Consider the following 13,485-nt stretch of genomic DNA (forward strand, 5'->3'; position numbering starts at 1 on the left):
ATACATATGTATTTTTGACAGAGAAATTTTATTGGATTTTTTATGTATTTGCATTTCAAATGTTATCCCCTTTCCTTGCTTCCCCTCTGGAGCCCCCCTCTCCCATCCCCCCTCCATCCGCTTCTATGAGGGTGCTCCACCTCCCACCCACCCACCCCTTCTTGCCTCCCCACACTAGCATTCCCCTACACTGGTCATTGAGCTTTCACTGGACCAAGGGCCTTTTCTCCATTGATACCTGACAATGCCACCCTCTGCTACATATGTGGCTGGAGCCATGAGTTACTCCATGTGTACTATTTGGTTGCTGGTTTAGTCCCTGGGAGCTCTGCAGGGGGCAGGGGGACTAGTTGGTTGATATTGTTATTCTTCGTGTGGGGTTGCAAGCCCTTTCAGCTTCTTCAGTCCTTTCTCTAATTCCTCCATAGGGGACCTGTTCTCAGTCCAAAGATTGGCCACAAGAATCTGCCTCTGTATTTTTTCAGGCTCTGACAGAGCCTCTCAGAAAGACAGCTATATCAGGCGCCTGTTGGCATGCATTTCTTGGCAACTGCAATATACTCTGGGTTTGGTGAGTGCATATGGAATGGATCCCCAGGTGGGGCAGTCTCTGGATGGAAAACAATTCTTTTTTGTAGTTTCTAGATTGATTTTATTTTATTTTACATTTAATTTTTATTTATCTTTATACTCCAGATTTTATTCCCGTCCCAGTCCTCTCTCCAAATGTTTCATATCCCATAACTCCCTGCTGCGCTTTCCCCCTCCCCCCATCTACTGTGTCTCCATGAGAATGTACCCACTCCACCAAACCTCTAAATTTCCTGGATCCTCCAGTCTCTTGAGGGTTAGGTGCATCTCTGACAGAACCCAGACTCAGGAGTTCTCTCCTATATATGTGTTGGGGGCCTCCCTCAGCTGGTGTATGCTGCCCAGTTAATCATCCAATGTCTAAGAGATCTCAGGGGTTCCAGGTTAATTGAGACTGCTGGTCCTCCTACAGGGTCACCCCCCTCCTCAGCTTCCTCCAGTTTTTCCCTAATTCAACAGAGGGGTCAACAGCTTCTTAGCAATAAACAAAGTGCTGGGGGAATCACCATCCCTGCCCTAAAACTATACTACAGAGGAATAGTGATATAAACTGTGTGGTATTGGTACAGAGACAGACAGGTTGATCAATGAAATAGAATTGAAAACACAGAAATAAAACCACATACCTATGGACACTTTGACAAAGAAGTCACAAAATACAATGAAAAAAGAAAACATCTTCAATAAATGGTGCTGGTCTAAATGGCATTCTGAAGAAAAAGAAAATAGATCCATATTTGTCACTTTGCACTAAGCTCAAGTCCAAGTGGATCAAAGACCTCAACATAAACCCAGATAAATTGAATCTAATAGAAGAAAAATTAGGAAAGAACTTCAAACTCATTTTCACAGGGGTAAATTTTCTAAACAGAACTCGAATGTCTCATGCTCTAAAATTAAGAATTGATAAATGGAACATCAAGAAACTGAAAAGCTTCTATATTTCAAAGGACATAGTTAATAGGACAAATTGAAAACATACAGATTGGTGAAAAAACCTTAACTAACCCCACATCTGATAGAGGATTAATATCCAAAATATATAATGAACTCAAGAAGATAACTCCAGACTTCAAGAAAGACATGAAGAACTCCCTTAGAGAAACACAGGAAAACATTAATAAACAAGTAGAAGCCTACAGAGGAATCGCAAAAATGCCTGAAAGAATTAGGAAAACATAAATAAACAAGTAAAAGCCCATAGAGAGGAGACACAAAAATCCCTGAAAGAATTCCAGGAAAACACAATCAAACAGTTGAAGGAATTAAAAATGGAAATAGAAGCAATCAAAAAATAACAAATGGAAACAACCCTGGATATAGAAAACCAAAAGAAGAGACAAGGAGCTGTAGATACAAGCTTCACCAACAGAATACAAGAGATGGAAGAGAGAATCTCAGGAGCAGAAGATTCCATAGAAACCATTGACTCAACTGTCAAAGATAATGTAAAGCAGAAAAAGCTACTGGTCCAAAACATACAGGAAATCCAGGACTCAATGAGAAGATCAAACCTAAGGATAATAGGTATAGAAGAGAGTGAAGACTCCCAGCTCAAAGGACCAGTAAATATCTTCAACAAAATCATAGAAGAAAACTTCCCTAACCTAAAAAAAGAGATACCCACAGGCATACAAGAAGCCTACAGAACTCCAAATAGATTGGACCAGAAAAGAAACACCTCCCGTCACATAATAGTCAAAACACCAAACGCACAAAATAAAGAAAGAATATTAAAAGCAGTAAGGGAAAAAGGTCACGTAACATATAAAGGCAGACCTATCAGAATCACACCAGACATTTCGCCAGAAACTATGAAGGCCAGAAGATCCTGGACTGATGTCATACAAACCCTAAAAGAACACAAATGCCAGCCCAGGTTACTGTAGCCTGCAAAACTCTCAATTAACATAGATGGAGAAACAAGATATTCCATGACAAAACCAATTTACACAATATCTTTCTACAAATCCAGCACTACAAAGGATAATAAATGGTAAAGCCCAACATAAGGAGCAAGCTATACCCTAGAAGAAGCAAGAAACTAATCGTCTTGGCAACAAAACAAAGAGAAGAAAAGCACACAAACATAACCTCACATCCAAATATGAATATAACAGGCAGCAATAATCACTATTCCTTAATATCTCTCAACATCAATGGCCTCAACTCCCCAATAAAAAGACATAGATTAACAAACTGGATACGCAATGAGGACCCTGCATTCTGCTGCCTACAGGAAACACACCTCAGACACAAAGACAGACACTACCTAAGAATGAAAGGCTGGAAAACAACTTTCCAAGCAAATGGTCAGAAGAAGCAAGCTGGAGTAGCCATTCTAATATCAAATAAAATCAATTTTCAACTAAAATTCATCAAAAAAGATAAGGAAGGACACTTCATATTCATCAAAGGAAAAATCCACCAAGATGAACTCTCAATCCTAAATATCTATGCCCCAAATACAAGGGCACCTACATGTGTAAAAGAAACCTTACTAAAGCTCAAAACACACATTGCAACTCACACAATAATGGTAGGAGATTTCAACATCCCACTCTCATCAATGGACAGATCATGGAAACAGAAATTAAACAGAGATGTAGACAGATTAAGAGAAGTCATGAGCCAAATGGACTTAAGAGATATTTATAGAACATTCTATCCTAAAGCAAAAGGTTATACCTTCTTCTCAGCTCCTCATGGTACTTTCTCCAAAATTGACCATACAATTGGTCAAAAAACGGGCCTCAACAGGTACAGAAAGATAGAAATAATCCCATGCTTGCTATCGGACCACCACGGCCTAAAACTGGTCTACAATAACAATAAGGGAAGAATGCCCACATATACGTGGAAATTGAACAATGCTCTACTCAATGATAACCTGGTCAAGGAAGAAATAAAGAAAGAAATTAAAAACATTTTAGAATTTAATAAAAATGAAGGTACAACATACCCAAACTTATGGGACACAATGAAAGCTGTGCTAAGAGGAAAACTCATAGCGCTGAGTGCCTGCAGAAAGAAACAGGAAAGAGCATATGTCAGCAGCTTGACAGCACACCTAAAAGCTCTAGAACAAAAAGAAGCAAATACACCCAGGAGGAGTAGAAGGCAGGAAATAATCAAACTCAGAGCTGAAATCAACCAAGTAGAAACAAAAAGGACCATAGAAAGAATCAACAGAACCAAAAGTTGGTTCTTTGAGAAAATCAACAAGATAGATAAACCCTTAGCCAGACTAATGAGAGGACACAGAAAGTGTGTCCAAATTAACAAAATCACAAATGAAAAGGGAGACATAACTACAGATTCAGAGGAAATTCAAAAAATCATCAGATCTTACTATAAAAGCCTATATTCAACAAAACTTGAAAATCTGCAGGAAATGGACAATTTCCTAGACAGATACCAGGTACTGAAGTTAAATCAGGAACAGATAAACCAGGTAAACAACCCCATAACTCCTAAGGAAATAGAAGCAGTCATTAAAGGTCTCCCAACCAAAAAGAGCCCAGGTCCAGACGGGTTTAGTGCAGAATTCTATCAGACCTTCATAGAAGACCTCATACCAATATTATCCAAACTATTCCACAAAATTGAAACAGATGGAGCACTACCGAATTCCTTCTATGAAGCCACAATTACTCTTATACCTAAACCACACAAAGACCCAACAAAGAAAGAGAACTTCAGACCAATTTCCCTTATGAATATCGATGCAAAAATACTCAATAAAATTCTGGCAAACCGAATCCAAGAGCACATCAAAACAATCATCCACCATGATCAAGTAGGCTTCATCCCAGGCATGCAGGGATGGTTTAATATACAGAAAACCATCAATGTGATCCATTATATAAACAAACTGAAAGAACAAAACCACATGATCATTTCATTAGATGCTGAGAAAGCATTTGACAAAATTCAACACCCCTTCATGATAAAAGTCCTGGAAAGAATAGGAAGTCAAGGCCCATACCTAAACATAGTAAAAGCCATATACAGCAAACCAGTTGCTAACATTAAACTAGATGGAGAGAAACTTGAAGCAATCCCACTAAAATCAGGGACTAGACAAGGCTGCCCACTCTCTCCCTACGTATTCAATATAGTTCTTGAAGTTCTAGCCAGAGCAATCAGACAACAAACGGAGGTCAAGGGGATACAGATCAGAAAAGAAGAAGTCAAATCATCACTATTTGCAGATGATATGATAGTATATTTAAGTGATCCCAAAAGTTCCACCAGAGAACTACTAAAGCTGATAAACAACTTCAGCAAAGTGGCTGGGTATAAAATTAACTCAAATAAATGAGTAGCCTTCCTCTACACAAAAGAGAAACAAGCCGAGAAAGAAATTAGGGAAACGACACCCTTCATAATAGACCCAAATAATATAAAGTACCTCGGTGTGACTTTTACCAAGCAAGTAAAAGATCTGTACAATAAGAACTTCAAGACACTGAAGAAAGAAATTGAAGAAGACCTCAGAAGATGGAAAGATCTCCCATGCTCATGGATTGGCAGGATTAATATAGTAAAAATGGCCATTTTACCAAAAGCAATCTACAGATTCAATGCAATCCCCATCAAAATACCAATCCAATTCTTCAAAGAGTTAGACAGAACAATTTGCAAATTGATCTGGAATAACAAAAAACCCAGAATAGCTAAAACTATCCTCAACAATAAAAGGACTTCAGGGGGAATTTCAAAAGAAAGAAGATAACTCCAAAAGAAAAACAAACAGCCCAATCAAAAAATGAGGTATACAACAGAGGAATCCCAAATGTCTGTGAAACACTTAGAGAAATTTTCAAAGTCTTTAGTGTTCAGGGAAATGAAAATCATAATGACCCTGATATTCCATCTTATATCAAGCAGAATCAATAAGATAAACAATTCAGGTGTCAGTACATGTTGGCAAGGATGTGGAGAAAGAAGAACTCTCCTCCATTGTTGGTTGGATTGCAAACTAGTACGACCACTCTGAAAATCAGTCTGGAGGTTTCTCAGAAAATTGCAAATAGATCTACCTGAAGACTCAGCTATACTACTCTTGCTCATACACCCAAAAGATGTCCCACCATACCATGAAGGCAAGTGCTCTACTATGTTCATAGAGACCTTCTCTGTGATAGCCAGAAGCTGGAAACAATTCAGATGCCTCACAATCAGGAATGAATACAGGAAATTGGCTCATTTACACAATGAAATACTACTCTGCTATTAAGAACGAGGACATCATGAGTTTTTCAGGCACATGGATGGAACTAGAAAATATCCTGAGTGACCAAACTCAGACCCAAAATGATATGCATGGTATGTACTCATTAATAAATCGATATTAGCCAAAAGATTCACAATACCTAGGATATAATCCACAGAACTCAAGTAGGTTAACAAGCAGAAAGACCCAAGTGAAGATGCTTCAATCCCACATGGGAGGAAGAAGATAACAGTCATAAGAGGCAGAAGGAGGGAATGATCTGGGTGGGAGATGGGAAAGGGATGGAAATTGGGGAACATGATGAGATATTGGGGGAGACAGGAGAGAAGCCCTGAGAGTAAGCAGAATGAATGGAAACAGGCAAACTCGAGATCTGGGAGTTGGGGGAAGGGGGCTCTAAACATTACAAGAGACCTGGAAGGTGAGAAACTCTCAGAACTCAAAGGGAGGAACCTTAGATGCAATGCCCCAAAGTGGGGAGAGGGAATTCATAGAGTCCACCTCCAGTAAAAAGACAGGGCATCAGATGGAGGGACAGGGTTGCCCCACAGTCAAGATCTCTGACCCAGAATTGTTACTGTCTAAGAGAAATGCAGGGACAAAAGTGGAGAAGAGACTGAGGATAAGGAGGTCCAGGGACCAGCCCAAATTGGGATCCATCTCAAGGGGTGGCTCCAAGTCTTGACAGTATTACTGATGCTATGGTGTGCTTACAGACAGGAGCCTAGTATGTCCTCTGAGAGTCCCAACAAGCTACTGACTGAGACAGAAGCAGATACTTATACCCAACCATTGGACTGAAGTTGGGGACCCTTGTGGTTGAAGTAGGGAGAGGCTGAAAGAAGATGAGGAGTTGAGTGACCCCATTGGAGCACTGGCAATCTCAACTAACCACAGCCCCTGAGATCTCTCAGACACTGAGCCACCAACCAGACAGCATACGCAAGCTGGTCCAAGGCCCCCAATACATATGCAACAGAGTTCTGCCTGGTCTGGCCTCAGTGGGAAAAGATGTGCCTAACTTAAACTTTGAGAGACTTGAGGTCCCTTAATGGGGAGGTCTGGCAGGGTGACAAGGTACAGACATCCTCTTGGAGGCAGACAGAAGGAATAGGATGAGAAACTAAGAGGGGGGATGGGAAAGGGGCAATGACTAGACGGTAAAATAAATAAAAGTAATAAAAATGTGAAACTATATTGATTCACTAAGACAATAGATGATGGGTAGCTTGAAATAAAAATCAAATATGATTAATGAGAGACCAACTTTGATAAGGAGAGACCTTCAGGGAGGTATTATCCCAGAGTCAGTGCGCCCACACACACACACACACACACACACACACACACACACACACACACACAATTGGTCCAGTACAATCCACATCAAGCTGGCAGCCAAACTTGAAATGTGTAACCGTTTCCCATGTGGTACCCATTTGGACGCCATGGCAGTATGTCTCTGTTCACCAAGTAGATGTGAAGTAGAACCAATCTGAATCTAATTTAAAAATAAAAGTCAGGGTATGGTATAGATGACAGAAAAGGTAGAGTTGCTTCTTTAACTCTTTAGGATTCAGAAGATTGTAAGTCAGTTCTAGATTTCACATATCGAACTTTTTATGCAGTTTGACTTGGGTTTTGTCTTGATCATATTAAACTTATGCTAGAGTACTTCTGCTTTGGAGTAAGACCATTTAAAACATACATTCTATGTAATATAATAATATTCAAATTCTATTACCCTTTATTATACGATCCTCACATTTTCTGATGCCTTTCTGCTTCCCAGCTTGGCCCTCCTACATTCATGTACTAGTTTTAGTGTAGATATTGTACAGATAGTCCTAGTTTATGTATGTTCATTATTGCAATGGACCTGCCATATTCAGGGGACAAGTTTTCATTATCCCTTTCCCAATATTCTTGCTATTCTTGCTCTACAATGATTCCTTCCTTCTAGAGTGTTGCTTGGGCCACGTAAAGTTTAATATATATATGTGTGTGTGTGTGTGTGTGTGTGTGTGTGTGTGTGTGTGTGTGTGTGTGTGTATCCCATTAGGTCTAAGAACTCAAGAGGTATATATATTCTCAGCACTTTGACCATTTATAAAAACCTACATTGACCTTTGATTTCTACAAAAAAAAATTCCTAATCCAAGCAGACAGCAACATTAGACTAAGAGTATAAACCTAAATAATTACAAGACTACACATGCAAGTAGCAAAACATAAGTAGTAAATCATGCCTCCCCCAGATCTATGACATAGCATGCTATAGATTTTTAATGCATTTTATTGTACTGAGCATGTACTCCCTCCTACAGAGTAAGCGTCAAATGCAACCAGAAAGTGGTTGGCTACCATTGCATCAATGGGCATATCTTACCTGACAGGTTAGTATTATAAGATACAATGTAAATAATTAAAATAAACAATAAAATAAACCTTCAAAACTATTTGGTTAATAAAGAATGCAAAAAATTAAAAAAATAAGATACAAGATCCACAGATGCATAAGGCCATTGAGGTCTTTCCTCTATTAAGAACCTGAATAATTCCTTCCAACACTGTAAATGCTAGCTAGTAGAGAGGAAAGTGACAGTTCACTTCACCTTGGCTTCTCAGTGTCTTACATCCTGAGTGTATAGTGACTCTATCAATAGGAAATTGTCATCTAGCTTGGTGGACCACTAAAAGTAACTAAAACAGCCTGTGTGTTTTGGAATAGTTACTAGCTAATGGATTATTTTGAAATATCTCATTACTAGAACTAGAAATTGAATTTAAACCCCTATGGATTTTGTGAGCATTTTTTATTTACACATGCACATTAACTACTTTCCAAGTTTTATGTGTGTGTTTATGTGTGTGTGTGTGTGTGTGTGTGTGTGTGTGTGTATTTTAGTTTATAAGCATTAGGTTTCTATATGGGTCACAGACATCTCTATGTTTCTTTGACTCTTCCTCACTAGTATCATGCTACAATTATCATTTAAATCTTTCTACCTTAGCACTTTCACCCCTATACTTTTGCTCCTATGTGTTTTACTACACTCCCCCTAAGAGGCCCTTCTCCTCACCTCTCATTCTTTCTTTATTGCATGCTGGTTTAAGAGACATATACTGGAACTTAAACACAGAAATCTCGGGGTCCTAAGTAAGATCAGCAAACGAGAAGGAACATGACTTGTGTCTTTCTGTGCCTGGTTTCATTGTTCAGCTGCACGTGTCCCTGTTTCATCCATGTCTATTTTAAGCCATAACTGTAGGTTTATTTTCAAAACCTTAAATAAATATTCTTAAATACTTTAACCCCCTTTTAGCCCACCACCCACCAGAAGAAGTGGAAAGGAAAAGGTAATAGGGCAAAGTAGGATGTGGACCTGTTTAAGAATAGTTCTTTGTGTGAATCCAAGCTGCTGTTCAGTTTACAGGATCAGTAACAGTGGCTCCATCCCCAGCAAACACTATTCTCAAATAAACAATGGCAGTTTGATCCAAAAGAAAGATCAAGCTCTGTCAGTTGGCCCAAGTCCTCAGAAAACCACCAGAAGATCTTTGGTGTGTTTCCTTCTATGAAGTCATGACAAATGATGATCAGCAAAGAAGGCCAAGCAAGCCAATGCCCCAGTGTTTCCAGCAAAGAACAGCATCAGCAACACCCAACGAAGACCAGCAGAGGATAGCAAGATGAACACAGCGTCTTCCTCTGTCTGTTGGGTTATATCTATACACTTTCCAAACATCATGTGTTCTCTCTAGCATCTGCTCTAGTAACACCTCAGATACCCTTTTATTCCCAGGAACCTTCCAGAAAAAGACCACATGTCTGTTCTCAGGAAAATATCCCCCCACATATCCACTTCAGGAAAGACACCTTCTCATAAGACAGTTTCCAGGAAAACATCACATGAAATAACTGAGTCTCCAAAGAAACCAGAAATTTTCAATTCATTACCTTTACTGCCCTTAATGAACATTCTCTGTTCAGGCTCTCTCCTTTCAAACAGATTTCATGTCAAGAAGGTGGCAACATACATGAATGAGTCTTGCACTCAGTATGTCTTTGATGTTCTCCTAGTAGAGAACCAAGTCTCACTCTAATGGTGCTGACCTTTTCCCTAATTATTTTGTCATCTAAACTGTCTTAGTCTGAAACTTGTAACTTGTATACACATCTTTTTAAACAAAATTTACGGTTTATTTTTTCCTTTAGTTTTTTTCTGCCTTACTGTAGACCATAACAGAAGCAGTGAGCAGTAACAATGACACAAGTCAATGCTATTCTTTATTAAAATTTCCACCACTAAACAAATGTGTTCATTGTCTTTAAAGTCAATCAGACTCATTTTATCAAGCTAATAAACTGATAATAAACAACCTTTCTTTGCCAAATATCCCTGTCCCTTCTGAAACCTTATAAGCCAGGCCTCCGTGTATCATCAAGTTCCCACCAACACAGCTCAGTAAGCTGTTTTTATCATTTGAGTTCTTTTTCCAATCCTAGACTTGTCCGTATTCCACACATAATCCAGACCAAAGAAATCTCATGGTAAGGTTCCTTTCTTCATTATGTACTCTGGGAAACCAGTCTTTAGAATAATATCCACAACATTTAAAGTGAATCTTCCGGGGTTGGGGATTTAGCTCAGTGGTAGAGCGCTTGCCTAGGAAGCGCAAGGCCCTGGGTTCGGTCCCCAGCTCTGGAAAAAAAAAAAAAAAAAAAAAAGAGTTGCCTTAGTCATGGTGTCTCTTCACAACAATGAAACCCTAACTAAGACACCACTCAAATTTATAAAGTGAATCTTCCCACTGGAGATTAAGTAATCTTTCATAGTCATTTCCAGAAGGCTGTTTGTATGATCACTAAATCTTATCAAGTTTACACTCAAAATCAGTCATTGCAACATTATGATAAATTTCTTTTAAAATTAATAAATTGCTGTGCAATCAATTGTGTTATTTGTTGCAAGTTATCCAGCCAAATATATATCAATATATTTCACCTTTAAATTGTGCTAAGAGAAATGATTTGAGTATGTTTAGTTGGGGCGTGTGTTTTACAACTTGTAATTCATACTTATGGGAAATTTATGGCCCATAGAATCATCTGATGATTTTAACAGGCCCAACTTTGTTTCCACAATTTTGGTGTAATTGTTGTTCATTCACCAGAAAATGTGACGTTATTTAAAAGTCAGCATGTCCTCACACTCAACTCTTCAACATTTCCATTCCACCATTTTTCAGACTACAAAACTTTCCACTTATCCTGCTAGCAATTCCTTTGCTTTTTATTTAATTTTGGTTTTGCTTGATTTTTTTGAGCAATTTTTGCATTTTCCATAAAAAATAATGGTACTAATCTCTCTTAAGTATAATTCTCACTGGCTATATCTATACTTAATATGTGAACCTTTTGACAATGTGTACAAAGAAGCTATTTTATTTATCCAGTTCTCAGGAGGGTAAGCTGAACTCAGAAAGTCTGGTGATACATAAATACAATCACACATGGTAAAGCATAAGAAACAGGAATGAGTTTTCTTCTACTGTAACTGTTCGTGTGGGCTTTCCATATATCTAAGCATAAAAGCAAACTTTTGGCATACTTTAGTACCACTGAAGACATTCAATTCTACTGAAGTGACCGTAACAAAAGAAATCATTGGAACCACCTTCATTTGAAATAGACTGAAGTAAAGTGAATGACAAGAGAACAAATCTCTTTTTCAAATAAAGTATACTAAACAAATACAGTGCTATATATCTTCAATTAAACATACGTGTACTATTGGCCAAGGTCAATTGTAACTTCTCCCAATAGACTTCGTCAGACTGAATACAGAACTCTGCTGAAAAAATAATTACTTTTTTGATTTTTAGTATATATTTCCTCAATAAAACAATAATTTTATGCCATTTTCATATTTCTATATTATACTGTTTGTTCAAAGTAATGCCCATATTACACTCTTCTTTACCACCTAATCTGTATGCCTTCCTCTACCTACACACTTCCATTTGAAATTTCATATATTATTTTTAAAGTCCATATTATGCACAGTAGAAAACATATGTGATCTTTTTCTTTTTGAGTTTGATTTAGCTAGCTTTACATGATGAGTTTCATCTTCATCTATTTTCCATAAATGACAGAAGTTTGTTCTTCTTGATGGTTGAGTAAAAGCCCAATATGTACATAACCACATTTTCTCTCTCATTTCATATGCTGGATGCTTTTTTTAAAGGTGTTTTATTTTTATTTCATGGAATGTCCAAATTTTTCTTTCTGAAAGCATCTGAAGTGTTTGAGGGATTGCTTGGTGCAGGATTCAGTCAAGTCTCACATGAATCTTTCTGCATATTTCATTTCTAACATTACGGAAGACAATGTCTCGATGTTCTTTGAGGTGAAAGTAACTTCTAAGATTGGATGTTAGTGACAAAACCAGAGGTCTAGTATTCAATACCAAACCCAAATAGAACAAACTGCTATATTTTAGCATGTCTCTGAAAGTTCGAAGATTCAAAACTGTCTTGTGAGTTCACATTTTCTCAAAAGCAAAGTTGGAGACACACTGCTTTGGCGTCATTGTCACATTTACTAAGGACTGAATATTCTAAGTTTACAGTATAACCAAAATGTGTAATTTGTTTTCTTCTAAGCAGTTACACTTATTTTACCACAAAGTATTAATTTAGTTTTACTATCGCTTTGAGTGTCTCTAATTTCTTGAGTTATAATAAACAATTTTACTGTTCCCATAGAAAACTAAACATAAAAATTTCATCCAGAAGCTCACTTCAGAATACTAAGAGATAACCCCTTTTACCTGTTAATTCTTGCTTTCCTAATATATCCTCCGAGAAAGTCATTTGAATACATTCCCATTTATAATTATGAATTTAACTTTTATTGTCAATATTGTTTGACTTTCATTAGGTCCAAATCTAGAACTGAATGGCAGGTTATATTAGTAGCTATCCTCTTTTCTTCTAAGGCCATCCACCATGACACTTTACAGATCTAACAACATGTCACATATGCTAACAAATGTTCGTCCTCTACTGCTCATCCACAGTTGTTGGATGGAAGAAGTGACAAGTCTTTTCAGCGTTTGTACAATAAATCAGGAACATAAACAAGGGAGGCACAGGCCACCGCGACAACATCTCAAACTTGACAGCAGTATGGAATAGTGAAATGAAAACTAAATGCAATATTAACCAGGAAATTCCAAGAGACATGCCCAGTGAAAACTGGGTGCTGGAAGGGTTTTTGGAAGTAGTCTGAGCCTGGAGAAAGAGAACAGTAAATGGTGGAATTGAAGCTAGAATGGAAAGATGGGTAATAAAGAATAGAAAGGGACTGGGGATTTAGCTCAGTGGTAGAGCGCTTGCCTAGCAAGCGCAAGGCCCTGGGTTTGGTCCCCAGCTCCGGAAAAAAAAAAAGAATAGAAAGGGCGTATGTGTTCTCTGAAAAAAAAGGCTATCTCACAAGCTTAAATCTCTCAAAAGCCAAATAGCTTTCCATGTCCAGTCATCAATTTTTCTTGTGCCTCAGGTGACTTCTGTTCTGAAAATTTGACTTTCTTGCTAGGATTTACTGAAAACACAACGCTCCCCCATCAAGGTTTTTCAGGTTGCCA

This window comes from Rattus norvegicus, chromosome 1, assembly GCF_036323735.1.
Source record: "Rattus norvegicus strain BN/NHsdMcwi chromosome 1, GRCr8, whole genome shotgun sequence".
Taxonomy (NCBI): Eukaryota; Metazoa; Chordata; class Mammalia; order Rodentia; family Muridae; genus Rattus; species Rattus norvegicus.